The sequence below is a fragment of the Carlito syrichta genome, unplaced genomic scaffold, assembly GCF_000164805.1.
Source record: "Carlito syrichta isolate Samal-C Ts95f unplaced genomic scaffold, Tarsius_syrichta-2.0.1 Scaffold301640, whole genome shotgun sequence".
Lineage (NCBI taxonomy): Eukaryota > Metazoa > Chordata > Mammalia > Primates > Tarsiidae > Carlito > Carlito syrichta.
In genome coordinates, this window is record NW_007245736.1 from 635,063 (window position 1) to 646,792 (window position 11,730).

The following is an 11,730-nucleotide window of genomic DNA, read 5'->3' on the forward strand; positions in this document are numbered from 1 at the left end:
GAATGGTGTAACAGTGCATCAGAATGATGCTAATTCAAAATCTTTCATATACTATTGATTCGATTTATAAAAAACTTTCTAGCTACCCTAAGTTTTTTCCTTATTTTCCAAATCTTGACCTAAAATTTATACTGCTTTGTTAGCTCTTTGAGATCTTCAAACAGATTAAAAGAAAAAAAAGTATTTAGTCCAAATGTTTCTAGCTGTTCTTAGGAGAAAAGTTGATTTAAGTTATCTGATATAGTTTTATAGGAATCAGAAATTATAAATATATTTTTATAATAATAATATCTATACATTTAGCTAGCACATAGATATTTTAATATTAAGAAAGACACTACAATAGATTGATATTATGAACTATGAAATTGAGCAATGACTATATTTTGGAAAAGGCTAATGTTCTTCTATACTTATGTATATTTACAAAGAGGTACTGTAGAAAAATAATGAAGAATAATAATGGATTCATATATCCTGGATTCAAATCTCACATCTTCAACTTACTAGTTTTGTGATCTCAAGTGTAATTTAACCTATTTAGACTTCACTTTCTTCCTCTGTAAAATGGGCATAATAAATGTTCTTACTTCAAAGTTTGCTGTGAGAAATAAATTAAATAACTACTTTAAAGTACTTATAATAATTCCTGCTCCATAATACACACGATAGCCCTTTGTCTATTATACTTTTCTTGAAAATTAGTAGATAATTTTATAATGCATTGTTTTCATATTGACTTCTTTCTATAATAATTATTTTATTAAGAAACAGATAGTGGTCACTGAACAGAGAAAAGGTGATCACTCAATGATAATAGTCAACTGAATGGAATGGGATGGTGTAATAGTTTTTGGAATTACAGCATTTTCATATCTCCAATATAACACCTTTCAAATTTGTAAATCACTCTCTAAGCCACTTGATTAAGTCAGTGCACTCAACAACTGGGTGACTTCTCTGTCTTTCATATGCCCAAATTATGTGTGATAATTCTGAAGAACTTCTCACCCATTGACTTGTAAACCCTATTCATTGCTGATAGTGAAGGTTTAGTTGTGAGATTTTTCTTTTACACATATACTATAAGGATGTTTTACACTAAATTGAATTGCTTCACATATTAAATTGCAGATGGTGTTATTCTTGCCTACTAATTGACTTAGTTCCCAGACTAGTAATCTATCTCTGCAATTATTTCTTTTGTATGGGTAAGCACACAGATATCTATACATTTATTTACTTGCTTATCATTTATTTATGGAATTAATGTTATTTCCTTTTGTTTTTCAGGTGAAATATTTTATATTGATAATAATTGAATATTCTGAACATTGTAGGATTAACCAGTGAGGAGTGAAGCCACTGTAACATCAGTAAATATCTTATCAACAATCAAATTTTAAAATATTTTCTAAATTCAGATTCTGCAATTTAAAAAATGATTCAGGAGCATTTTAAGCAAAAGTATTGTGTTTTGAAAATAATTTTCATTGAACTACAATGTTAGAAAATTTGTTTTAAAGCAAGCAAGTTTTGAGATACTTTTAATATTGAATTTAAAGAAAAGGATGGAAAGCTAGAAGAATCAATACAATGCTTAATCAATTTTTAAAATCAATATCAAAGTATTAGTTGGTATCCCAAAGTACAAAAGCAGACACATTTGGGTGTATGTAAATTAAAATTTTCTAAGTGGCAAAAGATACCATAAAACATTAAAATATAAAAAATCATTTGTGAGAAAACATTTGCAAGTCAAATGGTTGAATAAATGCAATTAATCCTAAAAACAAAAAGTTCCTACAAGTTAAGAAGAGAATAGAAGGAAAAACTACTTGGTGCTAACCTTAACAAAAGACAAAACAGGCAGATCAGACAAATAAAAATGCCAGTGGAAAATAAGTGTATAAACATTCTTAATGTGACCGAAATCTAAATAAAAGATCGATGATATTCCACGGCATCCCATAAAATCGTCAAAAATTAGAAGATTGAAAATAACCAGATATTTGAAGGGTGGAGAATGCTTTGTTTCATGCTTTATTCTTAGATGCCAAATTGCCACAATTTTTGGAATATAATTTGACAATATCTACTAATGTTATGAGTATATGTTTCCTTTGACGTAGTATATTTTTGGGAATCTGTCTTAAGAGCATGAACCATAAATGTGTAAAAGTATGTATAAAAGGATATATACCCCCAGCATTGTGTTTTCTGTGACAAAACTTGCAAACAAACTAAAACATTTATTAGTAAAGAAATGTTAAAAACTTAAGCTAGTTATTATCCAAACTACAGAATATTATGCAGCTGGTAGCCATGTAGACATCCACAAGATATGTGTAAGAGGAAAATAAAAAGCAAAACAAAGACTAATTTATCTAACAAAGAACACACTTCTGTGAAAATAACAACAAAACAACAACACATTCTAATACTCAGGAATTCATTTTTGTTGGTTGGCATTAACCTATGAAAATGTTAAGAAGAACATAACAAAACTGAAAATATAGCGCAACTTAATAAGGAGAAAGGTAGGAGAAGGGAAAATTTGTCATTTATCTTGCCACATTTATGTTATTCTATGTTACAGTGAGCTTGTATTGCTTTTGTAATTTAAGAGTAAATTATAATAAAGCCTAGCAAAAATAAACACAATAAATGTGAAAGCAAAAAATTTTCAACTAATTGAAGATTTTGTGATGGTAATTTTCTTTTCTTTTTTTTTTTGAGTCAGGGTCTCACTGTCACCCAGGCTGGAGTGCAGTGGCACACCCATGGCCACTGCAGCCTCAACCTGCTGGGCTCAGGCAATCCCTCCACCTCAGCCTTGCAAGTATTTGGAAGTACAAGTGTGCGACACCATGCTTGGTTAATTTTTTTTATTTATTGTAGAGATGAGGTCTTACCAAGTTGCCCAGGTTGATCTCGAACCCTGGGCTCAGGCAATCCTCTCGCCTTAGCATCCCAAAGTGCTGGGATTACAGACTTGAACCACTGAGCCCGGCAGTAGTTTTCTCTTATAAGGGTAAGATTATTTAAATTGTGAGCCACATTTGCTTATTAATTATGGTTAACATTTATTATTATGTAATATATGTATAAATCAAATTATTTTTCTAAAAAACAGGCACTTTTATTTTTAACCCATGCCAAAAAGAACTATCATTGTATTTCTGGTTTTTGAAGTCTTGAAAATATATCAGACTCATCTTAAAACTGTTCCTTAAAGTCTTGAATGAAAACATCATTTTATTAACCTTTCCGGGAATACTTATCATGATGTTCTCAAGTTGCTCCATCTGATTTGGCTGAAAATTTTATTTTTATTGTACTACTCATTTATAAGTAAAAATAAAAACTAGTCTCCACACCTGTACTGTAAGTACTATGAGAACTGCTGGGTAGAGAGAACTCAACAAATATTTAGTGATTGATTAGAATACCTAACTAAAATGATACAGATTGATTTTCTTCCTAAATTTATAATAGGCAATATGGAAGTACAGGAGAAATAATTGTTCTGAAGAATGGAGAACATGGCAAGGTAAAATAACATTCAATAAGTTGCATATTCTGTGGACACAATTTCGCATCTCTCCTACTCTTTTAGAGGCTGAAATTTGTTGATTTCTTTTTGGAACATGTGACATGAAATCATTGAGAAGTTAATTCCTGAATTCAGTTGTTTTTTCTGAACTTCAGTTTATTTAATAATGTTCACAGACTCAAATGACATTATATTCCTATGTCTTGTGTGCTTGTTTTCCACAGCTACTGTAACAAATTATTGCACTTGGTAGCTTAACACAAACAGTTTGATTCTCATGGTTCTGTAAGTCAGAAGTCCAACAGGCCTCACTGTGCTAAAATCATAATGCTGTCAGGGCTCCCTTTCTTTGTGGAGGCTTTAGGAGTAAGTGTGTGTGTTTGTATGCGTGTATGTGTTTCTTTTCTAGATTCTGTCGGGTGCTCATGTTCCTTGGCTCTTGGCTTCCTTCCATCTTCAAAGTCAGCAATGGCCATTCAAGTCTTTTTCACATTGCATCATACTGACATGGACTCTTCTGTCTCCTTCTTTCACTTCTAAGGATTCCTGTGATTAATTGGGCCTACCTGGATAACCCGGGATAATCTCTACATTTTAGGGTCAGCTGATTATCTGATCAGTAACCTTGGTTCCATCCTTTTGCCAAGTAACTCAACATATTCACAGGCTTTGAGGGTTCAAATGTAGGTATCTCTTTGGGGCCTTTATTCTGTCTACCACATCATTTTATTGCATAAGAATAAACTAAATTAGGAATAATCAGAGATGATAAGTCTTTCGAGAAAAATCATTCTCTAAATCAGCATTTTATATATTATTGCTTGTAACTTTGCCTTCAGGGAAGAAAAATATGTAGCTACGTTTTGAGATACAAAATTTTTAAAATTTCCTTTAAAATTTGGATATTCAAAGATTTGCATAATCTCAGACTCTAGAATTATAAACTTTAGTAATTATTCTTGAAATATTACCCTTTTTAAAACAATTTATATTATAAAATATATTCTTTCTCTTACTGTTTATACTTAACCAATGGATATGTTTGTCCTTTAAATATGAAAGAGAGCAAGCAATTTCAAAATCACTAATTATTTTCTCTGAAGTACATTTTGCTGACAAAGAATCTGTATAGACTTACAACTCTGAGACTAGAGTACTGCTTTTATTTTTGTCTGCTCACTAGTTATTTTTGCAGCAAGTTTACTGATCCAGCTATGGCATTGTTCTTCAGGCAACATTCGAAGAATGATTTAAAAGTTAACATTCCTACAAATTACTATGTACTCTCAAAGAAGGAGGTGTCAACTCCCACCAATCCTTAAAATTTTTCACTTGAAAGAAGCAGAAAACAACTTCCATTCCATTCTATTTATTTAATTCATGAATGGAAACATTGTGCTTGGATACCATTTACATTCTCCAAGATTCTTAGGAATCTTTTTTATACTAAACTTGGGAGTCAAGGAAGAACAAGAAAGAAATGTACAGTAAACTAGTAGATCCTGAATGTGCCATAACTGTCCTTAAATACACTTACTTTTTTTCACTTTCCTGATTTGCAAAATAGAGAAATTAATGTCATATATGTGCTTAAGTTTATCTTCCAGCTCCAAAATGTTATGATTTGAAGATCTCTTTTTTTGGAGATTACATTCTACTTCGTCTCCAGAAATTGACAGTTACCATCATTGCTCTTTAAATCATTCTTCTCATTACTGACAATATCACATTTACCTGTTATCAGTGAAAGTAGCCACCATCTTCCCCAAAACAGGTTATCCAGTTAAGAAAATCCTACGTACACAAGATGTCCCTTAACGTCTGCCTTGAGAGCTGGTCTTCTTATAGTTTCATGGAAAGAAACAAGGGAGCTTTATTTTGTACTGGTGAATTTAAAATGGGGTCATGGGTGGGGATCTCCCCTTCATCAGCTTTCTTGCACCATAGAGAGAAGCCTGTCTCTTTTACCACATGTTGCTTTCTGGGTCTCTGGGTCACAATGTTCTGTTTCTACTTCTCACAGACATGTTGCTTTTCCCCAAGATTTTATTTTGTTTTATTTTTATTTATTTATTTTTTTGAGTTGGAGTCTCACTCTGTTGCCCAGACTGGAGTGCAGTAGCCACTCCCGGCCATCGCAGCCTCAACCTGCTGGTCTCCGGCGATCCTTCCGCCTCAGCCTTCTGAGTAGCCGGAATTACAGGCATGCGCCACCACACCCGGCTAATTTTTTGATTTATTGTCGAGATGAGGTCTCCCTGCCCAGGTGGGTCTCGAACCCGCGGGCTCAGGCAAGCCACTCACCTCAGCCTCCCAAAGGTGCGGGATTACAGGCTGAACCACCGAGCCCGGCTTCCCCAAGATTTTAAATTCAATTCTTTCTTAGGCCCTAGGAATTCATGTTGCTTTCTTTCTTAGGTAAAGCTGCCACAATTCATTGTGTTCCTAGAGGACACTACCTTCACAAATCTGGCTAACCTGTGGAATGCAATCACTCTTCATAACAATCACTTTGTATTTATTCATTTTCTTATTCAACTTACAGCTTACCTTTTTAACTTCTTGTTATTTTATTTTATTTTTTTGAGTTGGAGTCTCACTCTGTCGCCCAGACTGGAGTGCAATGGCTGCTCCCTGCCACCGCAGCCTCGACCTGCTGGGCTCTGGCAATCCTTCTGCCTCAGCCTTCCGAGTAGCCGGAATTACAGGCGCGCGCTACCACGCCCGGCTGATTTTTTGATTTATTGTAGAGATGAGGTCTCACTGCCCAGGCAGGTCTCGAACCTGCGGCCTCAGGCAATCCACTCACCTCAGCCCCCCAAAGGTGCGGGATTACAGGCTGAGCCACCAAGTCCGGCTCCTTTATAACTTCTCATGAGTGACTTGTTCTTTCATTACGCTGGCTAGTAAGTAGAATACAATCATTCTACATAGTAATCACTTATCATTCATTCATTTATTTATTTTCTTGTTCAACTTACAGATTACCTTTTTAAGTTGCATTGAGTGACTTGCTCTCTTACTATGCTCTGACTAAACAGACTCCTCTTCAGTCCCTCAAACATATCGAGATCTTTCTTTTAACCTTGCAGCCATTGTGTGCACTGTTCCATCTGTCTGGATTGCTCTTCCCTCCTACTGTTTACAAGGCTGGCTCCTTCTCATCTTAAACACTGCATTCTCAGAGAGGGCTTTTCTGACCACATTACATAGGCTGGTTTATATCTTTTTCAACAAATTAGATCTTTTATATTACTTTTTACTTGCTGGTAGAATCCTATCAATTCATGAGCAGAAGACCTACCAAATGGGTGTCAGATAGTTAAGCACTGTCTCAAGGAAGCAGGCTCAGTTTGTCTGATTTACTGGTCCTGAGCCTCTGAAATCATCACATGAACAATGTTTTAAGTAGTCCTCTGTTCTCTTTAAAGCCCTGCCACAGATCTTCATAGCTGTCGTTTGGTCTTTTCCCTCTTCCCTTCTTTGGTGACCTTGACCAAAATTATGCTTCTTTTCCAAAATTAGCTTCATTAACCTCAGGAGAACAGTCAATGTCTTAGTCAGCTTGGGCTTCTATAACAGAATACACAACAGACATTTATTTCTCACAGTTCTAGGGGCTGGAAAGTTTAAGATCAAGGTGCTGGCAGATTTGGTTCTTAATAAGGGCCTTATTCCTGAACTACAGGTGGCTGCTTTTTTTTTTTTTAAACTGTGTCCTCACAATAAAAACAAGAATTTTTGGTTTTATTCTTCTTAAGAGAGCACTAATGTCATGGGGCCCCACTCTCATCACCTCATCTAAATCTCCCAAAGACCTCACCTCTTAATACCATTATATGATCCCAGGCATTTCAGAAGCTACGGGTTACAGTGCAGACATGGCCGAGTCCAAGAGCCATACTACACACAGCCAGTCCTGAAAGTGGCACAGAAATGGCGTCAAGAAATCCCAGTCACAAAGATACGAGTCTCTTCAGGGGTGGACCCCAAGTTCCTGAAGAACATGTGCTTTGTCAAGAAGCACAACAAGAAGGGCCTGAAGAAGATATAAGTCAACAATGCCAAAGCCATGAGTGCATGTGCTGCGGCTATCAAGGCCCTTGTAAAGCCCAAGGACGTTAAGCCCAAGATGCCAAAGGGTCCTTGCCACAAGCTTACTCGACTTGCATACATTGCCCACCTCAAGCTTGGGAAGCGTATTCATGCCTATATTGCGAAGGGCCATAGGCTCTGCCGGCCAAAGGCCAAGGATCAAATTAAGGTCTCAGCCACAGCTTCACCTGCAGCTCCAGCTTCAGTTCCAGCTCCTGTTCAGTTTCCCAAAGGTGCCCAGGCACCCACAAAGGCTCCAGAGTAGAGGACCCTGTCTGTCAATGTGAGGACAGAAGGAGGGGTTTGACCCTCAGGCTGCTGTCTACGTGGAGCTGGTGTCCTCCTGTGTTGTACAAATAAGCCTGAGGCAGAGAAAAAAAATACCATCACATTGGAGGTTGAGGCCTCAACATATAAATTTTGGGGAGACACAAACTTTGTTCATCTATTTTGTGCTGCTATAACAGAATACTACAGACTAGGTAATTGACAATGAATAGAAATTTATTGGTTCACAGTTGTGGGGACTGGGAAGTCCAAGATCAAAGGGCTAGCATCTGGCAAAGCTTCCTTGCCGCATCATCTCATGGTGGAAGGAGAGTGGGTGAGAGTTAAGGTGGGAACCAAACTCCCCCTACTATTACAAATCCACTCCCATGATAACAGCATTAATCCATTCACATTTTTGGAAGATACAGTCAAGCCACAGCATAAACACTTAGTCCATAACAGTAGACCTCCCTTGTGCCTGTCTTCAAAAACATTAACTATGGTCACAGCAATGCCTTGGCAATTAAGCTTGGTTGACATTTCTGCTACCTTTAATCACTTTCTGAAGATCCATTTGGAGCAAAGTTTCCAACGAGGAATATTTGTGGAAAATTTATTTTCCTTGACTTCTGATATATCTTTAAACATTTTATTCCTATAGCTACATCCTGATCTTTCTTATAGCTTTTTGAGCACAAGATATCCTCCAGGGAAGAAAGGAAAGAAGAGTTTCTGTTCCATATGAGGTATCAATCCTCCGAGTATTTTAATGACCTATTCTAACCAGGCCTCAAAACTTTCTTCCCCTGAGACAGCGTCTGACAATTCTTATATTTTTGCAACTTCCTAGTTCCCACAAGTAGCTGAGCAGCATATTGTGTTCTTTTCATTCTATTAGATGAGCCTGCTTCTCTGATGGCATGCCCAAACTCTTTAGGGAAGGATGCTGGGATATAAGACTTAAGTCACTCTTATACAGTTTTTTTTTTCTTCTTTCTTTAGGAAGCAGTTTCTTTTTTTTGAAGAAAAAATAAGTGTGTGAGTTTGTGCTTAAATATCACTTTCTACATATCTCCCTTTCACAAGAGCTCCCTGGAAACTGCAGAGAAATCACCATCTGCGGTGAGCTCTATCAAGGACACATTCACTTAAACGGCCAGCCAAGCACATTATGTCTGCTCAGGGGCTTTAAAGAAGAGACTGGAGAGTCCTCATTTTCAGCATCATCTCAGTTCTCTAGTATTTCCCAAACTGCCCTGATCTCCGAAATCTACATCAAAACTTTTATATGTGTCCTCAAAGAATGTCACAAGCATAATCTTAGAAAGCTCATTGTGTGTGTTTCTAGGGATGGAAGTTATTAGTCTGTGTAGGGCTAGATAGATCCTATGTTGGAATTAATGACAGTCCAGAGCTGAATTTGATTATCAGGCCTGGACATTTAATCATCTGATTGAGAAAACCTGAAATTGGTGGGGCAAAAATGTGAAACTGTTTTACTTTTTCTCCTTGTCACTCTTTAATGAGATTTATGGCAGACCTAAAAATGTACTGTCAGTTTTGCATGGAAGAAAGTCCAGTCTGATCTAGACTAATTAAGGATTTCAGTCTCGTTTCTCATCAAAAACGCTGATATTCCCTTTACTGATCCGTCTTGAATTGCATGTGGAGGAAACTCTAATCCTGGGACACCATCCTCATTCTCACAGCAAAATAGCAAAACAGAAGCGAAAGTTGGTTAGGTAAATTTGAATTTCAGATAAACAGATTTTTTTTTTCAGAACATGTCTATTCCCCAAATTGCACATAACATACGTACACTTACACTTTTTTTTTTTTTTGGTCTGTGTATCTGAAGTTCAAATTTAACTGGTCATCTTTGATTTTATCTGGCAACTCTGCTCTTACAAACTCTAGATCTTCCAGGATGTTGGAGCAGGGAAAACGGAAAAAGAAAGAGATGAAGAGATGAGTATCTTTTGTCTAACCGAGCACATGATCATAGGCAATTCCCTCTCGATTGTTTCTCAGGATTCTGCCTTGCTGCCCTGAGTCACTATATGCTACAAATATTTGAGCCACAACCTTCTGTTGACCAGGAAACTCAGATACATGATGAACCAGAGGAAACTTCAGGATAACTGGGACCAGGATACCTGGAACAGTGTCTCTGTTCACTTGAAAACCTTTAAAAATGTCTCTTAAAATAACATTGGCCAATATTGTTTAGAAAACAATGAATTCACATGCTAATATGCATTTCATTTTAAATAATCCAGGTAAAGAATAAAACCTTGAATTCACTTTTGAACTACTGACAATGTTATTGTCAAGGCGCTTGAATGAGCTGATAATGTTTGGAATTTTAAATGAAGCCAGCATCTGAGAAGCCTCAGATTAAAATTCTTGTTTCTTCACTCTGCCAAATTATGGGTAGAATGCCAATGTCAAAAAGACATCTCTCCAAGTCTGGGAATAAAAGATTCCTCATCACATTGAATTCTGGGGCTGCTTAGTTTGCACTTTTGAATTTGTAATTTAGATAGTGATCACAGATACACACATATATAACAGAAGTGTGCTATTTATAGAAAATGCATATAAACTCTTCTTCTTTTTGAGGCATTTTAGCAAAGACAATATCATGCCTCTACCAGTAGTGAATGATCTTTCCCTACACCTGGACATACTGGTGTTCAGATAATTAAAATAGGGATCATTGTTTGATTGCTAATACTTCAACAACGTTTTGAAGCACAGATGAGTATAAGATGGGTGCTTTGTGACCTACCTACCGTCAAACTCAGATGGATTTGGTGTTGTTGGAAAAGTAATAAAGGCAATGCTAGGATGAAGGCAGGGTGAAAAATTGGTATACAGGGAAATGCTTAGGGCATATAGTAATAACAAAGTCACCTATGGTATAGTGTTGATGTGACAACCAAATAAGGTGGAGTATATTAAAACACTTCAAAGAATGTGAGAGCTATAGCCAAGCATAATTATACTGTGTTTTACAATTCTATTTCTCTCTATTTAAATATAAATATTGACCCAATAATCTGTGCATGGCAGGAGTTCTTATCTTAAAAATTCTCAAAGATTTAGGGGGATTTTCTAAAGTTCTTGGGCATCTTATGGTTCTAATTATGCCTATTGAGTAGAATGTCGTTTTCTAATAATGGTTTTCTTAGAGGCAATGCAGATTTTAGTAAATACTATGTTTGAAGACTTTTTTTATTGAGAAAAAAACTACAAAGGCAATTAAAGACATATTCCTAGGCAGCCTGAAATAAATGCAGTAAAATAAAATGCAAGATAATGACATACTTAAACACAGCATGAACTTATATTTCACCTTCATTTTCTCTATATTTCCTTCCTGATTGTTATAATATTGACAACGATATTTTAAATAAATTTCTATTAGAACTTTTACCCCCATATGATAGAGATAATGTCACAGATGTTAGTAGTTTCTGGTTTTCTTATTTCTCCAAGCTTTACTTTAATATTCTAAATACATTCCACATAATTCATGTTAGAAATAAAGATTTTTTTAAAAATCTCCATTTCTGGTCATGCTTATGCCTATTTCTGGTCTGTAATTTCATGAGTTGTCAAAATTTGTGTCCAGTTTAAAGATTTTGAATAAAAATAGAAAATTTCACCCAATGTATTAATTTTTAGTTGTGTGACATATATACACTCAAATATAGGTAAATACGCATAACAATTAAAGATATGTGCATATATGTATGTAAGCACTTTTTTAGTTTTTAATTTTTAATTTTAAAGATATGGGGTAC

The 11,730-nt window shown here is 35.8% G+C and overlaps 1 pseudogene; it reads left to right on the forward strand.

Annotated features, from left to right (window-relative positions):
* The first annotated feature begins 7,437 nt into the window (after window positions 1–7,437).
* On the forward strand, window positions 7,438–7,916 carry LOC110595396 (annotated as a pseudogene).
* Window positions 7,917–11,730: the final 3,814 nt, after the last annotated feature.